Source organism: Lygodium microphyllum, chromosome 4, assembly GCF_053477565.2.
Source record: "Lygodium microphyllum isolate KBCC chromosome 4, Lygodium_microphyllum_v1.1.10, whole genome shotgun sequence".
NCBI lineage: Eukaryota > Viridiplantae > Streptophyta > Polypodiopsida > Schizaeales > Lygodiaceae > Lygodium > Lygodium microphyllum.
The window spans coordinates 54,032,043-54,047,759 of NC_141138.1; the positions used below are offsets into that span (position 1 = coordinate 54,032,043).

At 38.2% G+C, this 15,717-nt stretch overlaps 1 long non-coding RNA gene across 1 annotated transcript; it reads right to left on the reverse strand.

The window, feature by feature from the left end:
* Window positions 1-558: 558 nt before the first annotated feature.
* LOC148037048 (uncharacterized) lies at window positions 559-3,023 on the reverse strand. Its single transcript, XR_015690772.1, has 2 exons — window positions 2,683-3,023; window positions 559-2,417 (listed from the first exon to the last, which is right to left on the reverse strand). It is a non-coding gene; the product is annotated as an uncharacterized LOC148037048 (long non-coding RNA).
* Window positions 3,024-15,717: the final 12,694 nt, after the last annotated feature.

Consider the following 15,717-nt stretch of genomic DNA (forward strand, 5'->3'; position numbering starts at 1 on the left):
TTAGCTACTGCAGTCAATGTGCATCGAGTTTTTTTTAGTCTTCTTATTTTTAAAGTACAGACATGTGTTCCTTCAGATTATTGTATCAATAAAATAGTATGTTTTAGTCGAATGCATGAAAGGAAATCCAAAAATCATGTATATTACTTGTTGGGTTAACGTTTGTTGCGTGTTTAGAAATATCTCCCCTAGATTTTTAGTTCTTGTTGTTGCATCGTTTGTTCTCTTATACAGTGTTTGTGGATTGGTTTTTCAAAGCTCTTGTTATAGTTGTCTACTTTTGTTATATATGATATGCAATAGCTTGTTTGGGTGTTACCAAGTTTGTAACCTTGAAAAGCAATAGCTAGACACACAATCTCCTACCCTTTCTTTGAGCAAAGTATTGCTGTACATTGTCAGCTTTGTTAAAAGTGAATTCTCATCTTGAATCTTTCTACCAATTTCATTTTCAGCTTTGTTAAAAGTCAATTCTCATCTAGAATCTTTCTACAAATTGGCAAAATAAAATTCATACTGTAAACGATGTGGAGGAAAAGTAAAAGGAGGCTGTGCTTGAAAACATGTCTGGCTCTTGTTCCTAGCTGGCAGAGATTATGTTAAGCAACTATTGAGATTGATGGGAGTGCCAGCAATCCAGGTTCTGGTTCAGTACACAGCTTTGGTGCAGGAAACTAAACACGACCAGTGAACTAAGTATATGATCGAAGCTGCGAGAAAGCTCCTATACCAAGTTGATGGACAATGGCAATATTACCTATGATAAGACATTGATAGAGCACAGAAGCAAATCATAGCAACAAGAGCACACAAGTGCATGTGAGCATGGCCCATGTGGATTACCTTTAAGAAAAGGTATTGGTGCTTGTTGCTAGGAATTAAAATACCCACCATTATCTTGCCCCACAGCTCTTGCTACATGATCTGTTGTGTCAACTCCAGGTTGGATTCTTGGTCTGTCCTCTCCCTGATTAGAAGCTTCCACATCGAAAAGGTTAACAAAGGGCAGGTCAATAGGAACATCTCCATCATCACTAGCAGCATGTACAACTATTTAACATTAACTGTAATCAATCAATTTCTTTCATAGCATCAATCCAACTGCAGGAGATTCATGAGCATATCCTGATACCTTACACCAGCCTTCCTTGAGGCATTATCCAAAGCAACAACACCAGCTTTTTAAGTGTCTGCATAAGTTGTCACTCTCTTAATGATTATCCCCATGACCATCTGTAAGAGGACCAGCAGAATTGGCTCCACCTTTGACGCATCTTCAGAACCAGCAAACATCATTAGTCACTATCAGATGAGCTGGCATAACCATACCATGAGAATCATATCCAGATCATTGTGTGACGAGCTGTCCAGTTCAGTAGCATATGCCACATTAGCAGGGTCACGAGTATTGTATGCATTACAACTCGTATAAATTAGCAACACGTACATTGTGAAGATCATGATAGTTAGGATGAATCTCAATCTTCCTAGGAACCACATTTCCATCTTCATAAGAAACATGATGATTACTGGATTGTTGATCATCATCTTGATATGGAGTGAAGATACAAAAAATAGCACCGAGTTATTCCAAACTTATAGACACCTATTTCTCAATGTTACTGCATAAGCAAGAAGGCATTGAGAGAACTTGGCGATGTAATTGGATGGTTATATTTACAACTGGCCCCAAAATTTCAAAAAGCAGTTCCTGTGTGGTATGAACAGTTTGGTTCCTCAGGAGGCTCTAGGTAAGATTGTTCAGCCATCTCAGGTTGTTCCCGAGTCATTCTCCATATTGGAAGCCATCAATCCATGCACAGAGAGATGGAGTCGTCTGGATGAGCATTTGTGCGATATCAAATCAGCGTAAATCCAAAAAGGGCTTGATTTGGCCGGCCTTGAGAGACGGCAACAGGGGCAGAACATCTGCGACTCCCAGTTTATTCTGGTTGCTCTTCTCATTGTTTTGTGTAGCATTAATGGCTGAACCTTACAAGCACATAAGCCACCCCATGTGGCAAGCCTCGGTACACAACTTGGCCAGGCGTGGTCATGACTTCAAAAGTACGCCGGTCACACCCAAGCAAGTAATGGCTCCTCAAGCTCCCCCAAAAAAAACAAGACGGCGTTTTCAGCCGGCAGATCCTGCAGCTGCCCTCCTGCGTGCGCTCGGTTGTGCCAAGTTCCAGGCAGTGTCCACCACTTGCAGAAGCCCCATATGCTCTCTTCCTCTTTTTCATCTGCGCGCAGCATACAGGGGTTCGAGCTTCTCTCTCTCTCTCTCTCTCTCTCCGTGCCTGTTTCTAACGGCCTGTGCTCTGCCCTCTCTCACGAGTAATATCTATCTCTTGCAGCAAGGTTCATGTCTGTCTCTGTTGCCCCAGCTCTCAGCCACCAAAACCATCCAACATCGTCTGCCAATAACAGAGCCAGTTAATAACAATCCCTCTCCCTTTCTGTGTCTCCTACAGACCGTCTCATTTTCCAAAACCCAAGGTATCAAACAGAGAACTTAGCACACTGCCTTTATTTCCTTTCATCCAATGGATACTCACCCCCCGAATTACCAAACTCTGATGCCTACTCCGCTGATGTGAGTGTGTGATCAATCGACATTGATCCACAGCTCTCATCTACGTTGCACACAACCAGCTTTACGCTCCTGCAAACGCTTCTTACCTTGTTGTCTGCTCTTGATTTGTTTATTCAAAATTGTGAATTTATCGGATGACGATGGAAGCGATGATGACGAGGCCGTCATTGTGCAACAACTTTCTTCTCCGTGGTTGGCTGCAGGGGTTGTGGCATTGTGCCGCTTGTACCAGCGTCTCGTCTCTTGGTATGTCAAGCCAAGATCATCTATCAACTGGTAGAGCTTTTTCGCCTACCATTAGGTTTGTTCTCCAGCTTGTTTGCTCTCTAGCTCATGGTGACATGCAGGAAGGCCGAATTCTACTGTATCTTCAAAATGTCCTCGCGCGAATATTCTGTGTGGAGTGCAAAGTTGCCATTGCTGTCCTTGGGCTTCCACTTGAAAATGGTGTTGATCGGTACAATCGCTATCCATAAAAGGAGATTGATCAGATCTCCCTTTGAATTAGGGGATCACCGTATTAGAGAGTATATTGTTGGGGATGATGGAGGATCAGTGTTCACGAAAAACATTTTTTATAGGCAATACAAAAACCTTTAGACATGGGAAAATGTAAAATTTTCTCAATATTTATAATTCGCAAATTTATTACTTAAAAGTTTAAGGTATTTTACATTCAAATTCATAATCTAACTATCAATAACCTTGTATCAAATAATTTTGCATTTTAAAAATTTTAATTTGCAAGGTAGAGCTTATCATAAAATGAGGTGTTTTTGTATTATAGTTGGCATCTAAGATAATAGAGATAGCGAATGAATCATACAAGGTAACCGTGTTTTTGTATTATACTTGGCATTCTCAATGATAAACAACGATCTAAGATAATAGAGAGAGAGCAAATGAATCATACAAGGTAGCTCTGTTCATACTACAAAAAGAAGCTACTACCTTGAAGCTATATCAAGTGCATGCTAGAAGTTTAACTATTGTCTTTTGACATTGGATGAGCCACATAGTCTGGACAGTGCATATAAATTTTCTTATACAAAGTAAGATACGCAAATGTCCCAAAATTGCATGTTAAGAGTCATCTTCAAGCAAAAAAAGCACCACTTGCACATAAAAAAGAGAGGTTATGTGAGCTTCAAAACAACTTTTGAAATATCTCAAACATATATAAAGAGAATTGTAAGACTCAACTACTTAAGGAGATGAAGAAGCCAATCAGTGATGAGCAAGTCCACACCTGCAAAATACATAATTTGAAAGCTCAAACATAAGTAATAGTTACATAAGTATACTTAAAAATAATATAAATGTAAATATAATAAAATATATAGCATTAAAAACCTTACAAATTAAGGTTAAGGAGCACCATAGATATGCCTTGATGTTTTGCAAATTTTCCATGCTTCAATTGCTCTAGTAAATTCAATTTCTGGTAGAGTACCGCCCTCAGTAGAAATCATCATTAAAGCTTCCATATGTGATGTATCTAGTTGATTTCTATTGCATGTCTTGATTAGGTTTTGAATGGAAAAGCCTCTTTCACAAATGGCAGTGTTTGAACACTGCAGTAATGCAATTTGACTAAGCTTTAATAAGTTTTGATACTTCTCGTATAGCACTGGATTATTGAAGGTAATTCGAGTCCAAGTATCTTTTAAAGCTAGGTTTTTCCAATCCAAGGAACCTTGAACTTTGAAAATATGAAATCCCCTCCTCAAGCTCATACCATCAATCACGCATTCGTATACATGACTATCAATTGTTTTAGGAGATGCATACAAGTCAATCAAGGCATTTACTTCTTCAATCCCATACATCTTAAAAAGTTGTTCAACAGGGAAGGAAGAGGGACATAATATGTTTAAGTTCTTCAAGATGGAGTTGTCATCAAACCTCTCTCTCAAAGCACCCAACAATTGAGAGCAATACTCTTTTTGAAAAGTAAGAGCAATATGCAAATCAGTCCCTATCGCACATCTTTGTAGCTTCACACCACGAAAACAATCACCTTTTATAGATGACCTCAAAGATGCCAAGTGACCCGTCTTAGAGCCATAATTAGGAATAATAGGATATCCTTTGCTGTCATGATTCCAAGCATTAACATCCACAACTGGATCAATAATAAACTCTAACTCAATGGCCCCAATAGCAACATTAATAATATTAGGAATGGTTGTGGCATCCACAAAATCACTCTGAAATGTGTAGCTCAAATGTGATACATATTCAAGCGAATCAGCAAGAAAATGCATGCTATAAATAAACTCAAAGCATGATACTTGCTCATAAAGAGATGGATTTTGAACACGCAAAAATTCCAAAAGTGGCTCAAAAACCTCGCAAATGGTTTGAAGAACTTTGTGCCCGCTTAGCCATCTAATCTTATGAATGTTCTTTACATGAAGTGTAGAACAATCAAACTCTTGCTCCAACTATTCTAACATTTTTATACGTGAAGGACTCCGTTTTATGAAGGTACCAATTTCATTAAGAATCATATCTACTTTGCATGCATAATCATTTCCCCTCATTGCATCACCTGCACATAGATGCACTCGATGTGCAACATAATGGATTGTAGTAAGAAATGGACTACCTTTCTTTAACATAGTAGCAAGGCCATTTTCTTTTCCCACCATAACTAATGCACCATTTGATTCGAAACTAACCATCTTTGACACATCAACTCCATGTTTTACAAAAAAATTTGAAAGCAATGCATACAATCCTTTTGCTGACTTGTCATATACTTCTAGCAAACCAAGAAAAGAAACACGTGGCTCATGTCTCCACATGTAGCTAACATACACAATCATATGTGAAGTAGCTGAGACATCTGTAGACTCATCTACATATAGCCCAAAGAAAGAAGATTGTTTTACATTGTCAATATCATTTTTCATAGAGTCAGCAATAAAAGACACAAACATGGTTGCAGCCTTGTCGTTGTTATACATGTATTATGGAACATTTTCAGCACCACAACAATGCAATAGTTCCAATTGTGGAGCAAATTTCAAAAAAGACATATTATGCTTTGCAATGAAATAAGCTACTCGAAACAAACATAGCACACTATCATTTGCATTATCTTGCTGTCTTTGTAACCCATTTTCAAATGCCTTTTGATTGTGTCCTTGCACATAAGCTACAAACTATGTGCCTTGGAGTCTGCATGTTGCTTTATTGCACTAAGTTGAATATTAATGGACCCGGTAGTGCCATACTCACTTCTTATGATTTTGGCATATGTTACAAAACACTCTTCCTAGTGATTTATCAAAATGTGCCCACTAAAAAAGAACTGCCCAAGATTCATTCCATGTACGCTTTTCCTTTTTAATACGAATTGCCTCTTCCTCACCCACATTTTCTGCAATGCATGCATCTACCTCCGAGGTACTACCATTACTTTCAACATTCAAGTGCTTAGAGTTTGCTACTTTCATTGATGTAAAGCCTAGTAGAGTTAAGAGTGATGTTTGCCTTTGCTTGTTCTTTTGCTGAGTATCTTTAATTTTCTGTAATTAAACAAAAGAAAATTAAGATTTTTATTATTTTTCTTTCAAAAGTTTATCCCATCAGTATTAGGGCCTCCTCGTAAGAAAATTGGAGACCGTTGCAAAGATTAATTAATAATTAACAACATTTTCATTCATTCATCCATCCATGAGATGTTAAGACTCCAAATCCATGGATGTAAGTTGATCGTACAAGTGGGCCTTTGTTGCCACAACTTGATTTAGAACTGCCTTCATTTGGCTTATTGTAATAAAAGGAAAAAGGAAAAGAAAAGAAAAAAAGCCCAAATTCTAATTTGTTGTTGTTTTGTAGTATGTACCAAAAACTATACAATGCTGTAGCTTGCAACCTGTGCTTTTGTTAAATTTTACCATTAAAAAACAATCACCTAAAAAACTCACCTATCATCACCTAAAAATCAATACTATCTTTCTAGTAACATATTATCTAAACAATGCTTAGTAACACTATTTTCTAAAAAATGCTTTCCACTTTATTAATGCTATATTTCCTTTCCCATCACATTCTTTCTATGATCACCTAAAAATCAATAATATCTCTCTAATATCTATCATCACCTAAAAATCAATGCTATCTTTCTAATAGACTATAAGATGCACCCTTGGCTGTTGCAGGAGATCGATGAGGAGGATTCGCCTAAGGAGCCTTGAGGAGCTAGAGATCGCTGAAGGAGGAGCCGCCCCTAGGGAGCCTCGAGGAGCTGGACGAGATCATAAAGGAGGAGATGCCCTCGGCTACGGTTGCGCTGGAGGATACCATTGAGAGGAGCAGCGATGGAGGAGCTCTCAAGGAGCGCTGGAGGAGATCCCTATGTTGGAGGAGGGGGAGATGGTGAGCTGGAGGAGCGCTGGAGGAGGGGGAGATGCAAGTCGTTGCTAGAGGAGGAGGGGGAGATGGTGACCCGCTGGAGGAGAAGGGGGAGATGGAAGAGGAGGGCAAGATGGAGGGTGAGGGAGGCAAAGTCGGCTGCTGGAGGAGGAGGGGAGGAGGAGCGCTGGAGGAGGGGGAGATGGTTGTTGGTGGAGGAGGAGGGGGAGATGTAGGTCGTTGCTAGAGGAGGAGGGGGAGATGGCGACCCGTTGGAGGAGAAGGGGGAGATGGACGAGGAGGGTGAGATGGAGGGTGAGCCCGTGGCCCATGAGATGGAGGCGGAGTCGGGTGAGATGGAGGGGGAGCCATGTCCCACAGCGTATAGGGTGAGATGGAGGGGTGAGATGGACGATGTGATGGAGGGGAGAGGGAGTAGAGATGGGGCCTGGGGGAGAGAGCGTCGACTTTCGAGACTCCCACAATCCACGACTCCACTGGTCGAGATGGAGGGCCATAGGTCACGAAGAAGAAGATGAAGGGGGTCTTTTCAAGACTCTTCACTCAAGGAATTGAAGAAGAATACTGCATGCCGCCTAAATGTCACTTATTAATTCAATAATTTAACAATCAATTTTGTAAATTGTGCATTGTAGAATTTAAATTCTGGTTTTTGTGCCAAATTTCAAAATTGTGAGTCATGAATTCCATTATGGGTGTGAATAGATAATTATAGTTGTAATGGCCCTTCATGACCAAGTAACATAACAATTTGCTTGAAATAATCCTATTGCAACATACAACTTCCTCAATCGATTTACAACCATAATTGACATTTAATTGTCAAGATTAATATATGAAATAGTGATACATCATAATCGTTCATAGAATACTACTTCCTTAAAAAATATCCATGAGATTATTCCTAAACAGATAACTCATCATAGATAGCATTTTTTGAGAAGCGAGAATAGAATGATATAACTAGACATTAGCAACCATGAGTTGGGTGCTGTCCTAAGGATCTTTGCATTTTAGATGATGATAGATATGAAAAGATACAACTGAAGTAATCAAGATAGTCGCCACCTTTTAGGTGAAGTCACATGACATACAACGGTCACTTTATGTCAATTCCAAGCACCTATATATATATGCATAAATACTAAGGTGAAAGTACTAAAATAATGGTGTAATCCGAGCCCTAAGAGCTTGGTGGATGACTAGGATAGTTAGGACTTGAACCCACACATGTAGTTAAGTAACATAACACATCAAAACTAACCTAGAGAACACAATTATACGTAGTAAGAGACTTTGCACTCCTTAACAAGACACATTGAGCAGTAGTGAGTAGAGCCCCTCTAGGATACTGAAAGCCCTCTTGTGAAGAAGGAATAATGGCCATACATGAAGACACATCACTAACTAATTGGTCACTTTTAACCAATAAGGAAGAATCATGTCCAATTTCCTTCAACTCTTCATGCACCTCATGAAGTACGTTCTTGAGCATGGCATCTCTACCAATACTCTTTTAACTCCCTTTGGTGCAACAAACATGCAATATAATCATAATTGCTTCTCTTAGCTTCCAAAGCACAATCCAGTTTGGCATTCAATTCCATATATGTAGTCTCTAGTTCATGAACTCTTATGTGTCAAAAGCATCCTTCGCTTGTACCAAAGAAACATAAAAAATTGACACAAAGGAATCTTTGAGCATCTCATAAGGTCAAGAGATGACTCCAATAAATTTCTATGCCACAGTCTCCCAAGCATTCTTCACCTTAGCCAATAAGACATTCCTCATATCATGAAGCTCTGATTTAAACACAATAGTTGCATCCACCTTCGCTTCAATGTTTTGCAAAATCTGCTTCTCCACCACAACTAGTAATGGATATAATCTCTCAAGCAACAACCTATTATCAACATGTAGTAGCTGAATATATTTATCCACAAATGCATGATTTTTTGCTATACATTTCATTTGAAGCTCACCGATCCACTTCTCAAAGAGAGCTACAAACATCTTATCCTTTTCAATTACTTGTTGTAACTCTGCAATCTTCTGAGTGTGCCGCAACTTTAATGCATCACACTCATCCTACTTAACTTGCAACTGTGCTATGCGAAACTGTTAGACCTCAGCTATTGCAAAACCAATTAAGCCTGCAAACCCTTGACATGACATTATCTTTGTCATACAGTTGTAGATATCTCAAGAGTTTATGCATCACTTCCAATACATCTGATATACTAGTCAATGTCAAGTCTTGAACCATAGAATTCACAGAGGTAGAAGGAACACTACCCACAATAGCATCCACATGAGTATCCATAGGAGTATCACACCTAGCATGAAGATCACTAGGTTTAGAATCACAATGTTGCAATGTATCCTTCTCAGGCATGTTACCCATCCTAATTTTGCCAATTTTAACCTTATGCAAGTTGCACTCTTTCATAATATTCATGAATGTATCCAACCCAAACTTAGAAGCAATTTTCTTAGCATAAATTGCATCATATCTCACCTGTACAATATACATTCATGCTAAGAAAACTGCTCACAATATATCTCACTCAAACTTAGAAGCAATCTTTAAAAATGGTAAATGGTCTAGCATACCTCAGTTTTGTTTTACTAGGAAATTTCTCGAGTCTTGAGTTATATACCACATCTCAATCTCTCTCTTCAAAGATCTTCTTCTTTGCATGCATGTTGCTTGCCTTCTAGACTATGTGACTCTTGATACATAGGTAGCTAACACTTGATTCTCTTCCAGCTTCAGGAGTTGTTCTAGACGATGTTGAATTGACCTTTTAGGATCCAACTTATGCTGTACATCAATCCTTAAGATGGGAACTATGAGCGCCATGGGCACAACATCCTCTAAGCCATACACCAACTTGAAGGGTGCGAGTCTAGTTATAACCTTATATGTAGTCCTGTGAATGCCCATAATGTAGATTCCAACTTTGCACCCCACTCCTTTCTATTATCCTCAACAATTTTCTTCAAGATATGGAGCAGAATCTTATTAGAACTCTTTGCTTCCCCATTAGTTTGTGGATGGTATGGGGTGGACATCTTGTGTAAAATCACGTGCCTGGCTATCAATTCTTGAATGACTTGATTCAAAAAGTGCTTGCTTTTATGACTAACCAACTCTATAGGGCATCCAACCCAGGGCCTGAGCTTCGACATATTCATACAGTAGTCAATGCAAACCAAAATATACCAATTACATGTTCTCTTTGCAACCAACTTGGTATGTCCAACAAAATCTATCCCCCATTTTTGAAATGGCTCAAGCAGTAATACAGGATGAACCCACATCTTATCCTTGTCGAGAGGCTAACTCTCCTTCAAACATTGTAGGCACTCTTTGGCATATTGGTGGGCATCCTTCAAGATAGTAGGCCATGGAAAACCTCCCTGTAAAATTTTGTGTCCTATGATCTCTCCAAAAAAGTGATCTCCGATATGGGCCTCATGAAGGACTACTAGCTCCCATACTTAGGCACACACCTCCTCAGTACATTGTCAACTCCTCTTTTGTACAATGGATTCATGATAACTTGACATGATCTACTCTTCAGTGCCAACTTCCTCCTCTGATACAGAAAAAGCCCCCTATGCCTTCTGATTTACCTACACAAATGGAGTATAGGCAAGTTGTGGTAAGATTTTTATCAAACTGTATCAAGAAATTTGATTCCATATACTACCATAAATAAGTTGCATAATTTTACTTTGTGTTGTTGGTTGTAGAGCTCTCATCAAGATGATAATTATTCTTGTGGTTGGATGGTATTGATGCTAGGAGGCATATTTCACGGTGGATTCCGTGAGGTTTTACGGTGGATTCTATAAACTTTGTTGACCGGGGCTCATACACAAAGTGGATTCTTTGTGCGAGAAGTTGATGGGGACGCCTATCCTTTTCGAGCGTTTCATTAATTTAGTGTGTATATGGGTGATTCCATAGCGGGTCATTCCGTAAAATACATATTAAATTAATAAATGTTTATGAGTTTAGAGTGCGCACTCACGATAAATTAAGGTTAGGATTAATTTCTAACTAGTTGATTTATTTATGTAGCTGAAGACTGCTAGGTATTCACTTTTGTCGGTTTGATTGTATTATTTTACTAACGATTGTGAATGCTTCAGTTGATGTGTAGAGATAGCAGTGGCGGAGGAAAGCGTTGGAGGATAGCGTGTATTCGAGTTGTCACTTATATTTTAATGGGCGCATACCTTAGGCATGGCGCCTATATTTTGTCGCGCCTATTTATTAAGGCGTTAGATATTTATTTATTATTTTGTATGCGCATGGGCGTACGATTATGATATTTGTATTTGGACATTGTATTGGGTATGCCTGACTCTTTGGGCGACTGCCCATTAGCTTTATTTCTATTTTGTGCTAAAGCAAACTCAAAAGCCAAAAGCATGCTATTTTGTAATTTGGGCTATTATTTGAGCTTGAAGATGATTAATACAAAAAATACATGCTTTGTGGAGCGCTCACACAAGGCATGGGGGGAGATTGCACCCAATTGGTCTCTTGTTCATGTCGTGCATGCTTTCTACCTTGAGTTTTGTGCAAAAAGTAGAGTTCTTTTGTTCTTGGGGACTTTTCGGCGTTCACTATGTGAGCATACAACATCCGATCTGTGCACCAGTGGTATCAAAGCGAAGCTGAGATCGAGAGCTTCCAATCGCTACCCATCTTGTGCGAAGGCGGAGCTCTTGGAACGATCGAGCTCTATGGTCAGTCTCATCACGAACGGTCGATATAGGTGGATTCCTGGCGGTCAAGAACCTTTGTTTACAGCCTCTGATCGGGAAGGACTGGCCTGTAACGGCGGAGGACCACTTCTACATCCTCTTTTGCAAGTCGTCTTCTCACAGTTAACAGAGAAAAAATAGTAACTTTTATATCTTCCATTAAGCTTCAAAGCTTAAGCTTAAGTTTAAAAGAACTTCAAGAATCAAATCGTCAATAGGCGGCAGTATCCCGAAATTTTCGGCGTAAAAAACGGGCCCCCTCTACAATTCGACGAATTTAATTACTAAGCTTAAAGCTTAGTTATACAAGTCCAAAATCACATAAAGCTCCATAAACTCTACTCCGATAAGTCATCAGAAGTCAGAACTGACTTGTGTTCAAAACTCCCATAAGGATTGTTCCTGCATAGAAGCACCGAACTGCAAAGTTGTTCCTTGGAAGCTCTGTTCGCATACACAGACTTGCTGAACCAGTTTCAGTATACGCAGAAGGTCAAAACACAGATTTTTCAAAGATTTCAAATCCCGCAATTGCCAAAGACGAAGACTGTGAAAGCCACACAAAAATATATAAGCCTTGTACACCCGATCTTGAGCTACGCTCATCTCGCTAATTGGATTTTGAGAGTGTAAGGTCTTTTGAAGTTTTGCAGGATGACGGAACCACATATGGATGATTTGACTGAAGGCGATCTTCCTGAACCTACGGTGGAACAAAAGTTGGATTTAATTATGATGCAGTTGGATGAAGAACGAAGAGCCCGACAGGCATTGCAAGTTCAATTGGCCAATTTACAAAGATCAACTACCGATAAAGAGGAACCACAATCTGAAGATCTTATCCGACGTACCATTGATGCGACTCTCAAAGCTCAATCCATCCACAAAGAAACAAAGATAAATAAAAGAAATTTCAAATTTCGTACTTTCAATGGCACTCAAGATAGAAAAACTGTTCTTGCATTCATGAGTCAGTTTGATGATTACTTTCATGAGGAAACATATGCTGAAAAAGATAAAATCAAGTGTGTCACTAATCATTTAGTGGATAAAGCATCTCTTTGGTGGACCGTGGTTCGTAAGAGTATAGATTGTCCCACTACCTGGGAGAATTTCAAGAAGAAGTTTATGCAGAATTTCCTTCCTCCACAATTCCATGAAAAAACCATAAAGCAATGGGACCTTCTTCAGCAAAGAGATCGTGAGCCTATTCCTCAGCACACTGAACGCTTTTGGAATGCATTACTCCAATTACGCATGCTTGAAGACGTACCTGAAGCGACTCACAAGTGCAAGTATATGTCTAGGTTACTTGGGCATTACTACGCTGAAGTCAATATGTTCAAGCCTGCAACTCTTGAAGATGCAATTTCTTTAGCTCATGACACTGAAGACAAGCTTCGAGGAAGAGACAAGCGTCCACAACAATTTTAAAAAAATGGTAACTATGGTTCTAAGCAATTCAATTCAAATTTTAGAAGATTCAATCAAGGTCGTTATCCTTCATCATCTTTTCGAAAGTCTTGGACAAAACCACCTGCTTTGCCATCAAATACCAATCAAAACCCTAAGCCATCTTCACAGCCAAATCCTAATATTCCTAGACTGCCTGCCATAACCTATAGTGTGTTACAAATGCCATCAACCTGGACATCTAGCAGCCAATTGCCAATTGAAGAAGCCACCTGTCCATATCAACTATCTTGGAGCAATGGAAGATGAAGAACATGAAGAAATGCCTGACTTTACAGAAGATGAGGACGACATTACTACTCCTTCGGATACTTTACCAGGTATGCCAAATCCACATTTTTTACTGACAATGAAATGTTTAGTGCATGGAAAAGAAAAGACAATTTTGCATGATGATGGTAGTACTCATGATTTTATTTTTGCAAAGTTAGTGAAAGAATTGAAATTACAAACTGTTCCTACGCATTATCGCATTAAAGCAGCATTCTTAGGCACAAGGTATAATGGAACACAAGAGGTGCATGATTTAGAAATTCAAATTGGTGAATACACTGAAAGAAGGAATTTTCTAGTTGTACCATTACAGTCCAGTGATATTATTTTAGGTATGCCTTGGCGTCATCGGCATAATCTTGATATAGATTATTCCACACATTCAATTAACATTCATTTTCAAGGAAAACATATTACATTGTATGGTATGCATGCATCTAATGCTTTTCCATTGCTTACTCATACTCAAGCTAAACGTGCATTACACAAAAGTAGTAAATCTTATCTAATTTGGGTGAATGAACTGCAAGCTAAAGAAAAACATATGCATCCTAGGCATAAAAAATTCATTGTACAATTTAAAGACTGTTTTGCTGAAGATCTACCACCTGGATTACCTCCTTCATGTCCTGAAGACTACAAAATAGATTTAATTCCTGGTACACAACCACCTTGTAAAGCACCATATAGGCATAACCAAATAGAGCAAAAAGAAATTTAAACTCAAGTTGAGGAATTATTAAATAGAGGATTGATTAGACCTAGTAGTTCTCCATTTGGTGCACCTATTTTGTTGGTAAAGAAAAAGAATAATACTTATCGTATGTGCATTGATTATCGTGTCCTAAATAAGATTACTGTAAAGAATAGATATCCAATTCCTAGGGTTGATGATCTTATGGATAAACTACAAGGTTCTGCTATATTTAGTAAAATAGATCTTAAATTTGGTTATCATCAGGTGAGATTAGATAAATCTGACATATTCAAGACTGCATTCAGAACACAATTTGGTCATTATGAAATTTTAGTGATGCCTTTTGGATTGACTAATGCACCTGCTACATTTAGTAGAATGATGAATCGTATATTTTTGAAATATCAGCATTGTGTTATTGTATTCTTTGATGATATCTTGGTATTTAGTAAAAATGAGAAAGAACATTATGAACATCTGTCTTTAGTTTTCAACCTGTTGAAAGATAATCAATTGTATGCTAATCCGGAAAAGAGTGAGTTCTTTCAAACATAAATTGAATATCTAGGTCATATTGTATCATCAGAAGGTATTAAGGTTGACCCTAAGAAGATAGAAGCAATATTGAACTGGCCTATACCTAAAAATGTGCATGAGTTACGTTCTTTTCTAGGTCTTGCTAGTTTTTACATGAAATTTGTGTGAAATTTTTCATTGCTTGCTTTGCCTTTGACTAAACTTTTAAAGAAAGGTATTGTTTATCATTGGTCTGATAATCAACAAAAATCTTTTGATTTATTGAAACATGCATTAACCCATGCTCCTGTATTACAACTGCCTGATTTTAATAGACCATTCTTTTTAGTAGTTACTGATGCTAGCGGATCTGGAATAGGAGCCGTACTTATGCAAGATAATCATCCCATAGCCTATTCTAGTTATAAACTGAACCCTCCGAACTTAAATATTCCACATATGATAAAGAATTATTAGCTGTGGTACAAGCTTTAAAACAATGGAAACATTATTTAATGGGTTCTGAGTTTATGATTAAGACTGATCAATAAAGTATTAGACATTTACTTAGTCAACCTCAAATATCTGACCGATATATCAAATGGACAGCTTTTATTCAGAGTTTTCATCCCCTTATTCAATATCAACCAGATAAAGAAAATGTAGTGGTCGATGCATTAAGTAGAAGACCAACCATTCATAATATCTCTGTTATATCATTTGATTCTTTAACTCCTATGAAAGATACATATCATCAGGACATTACTTTTCAATCTGATTGGAATAAATTAGTTGAAAATAACTGGATTCCTATTGATTCACTGTCTTATAATGATGGATTCATGTTTTATGAAAAGAGATTATGTGTTACAGTTCCATTTAGATCTTTTGTTTTGAATGAGATTCATTGTCCTTCATATCAAGGTCATAGAGATATTATATCTACTTTGCATACATTGACTGAAGATTTTTATTGGCCACATATGGACACTG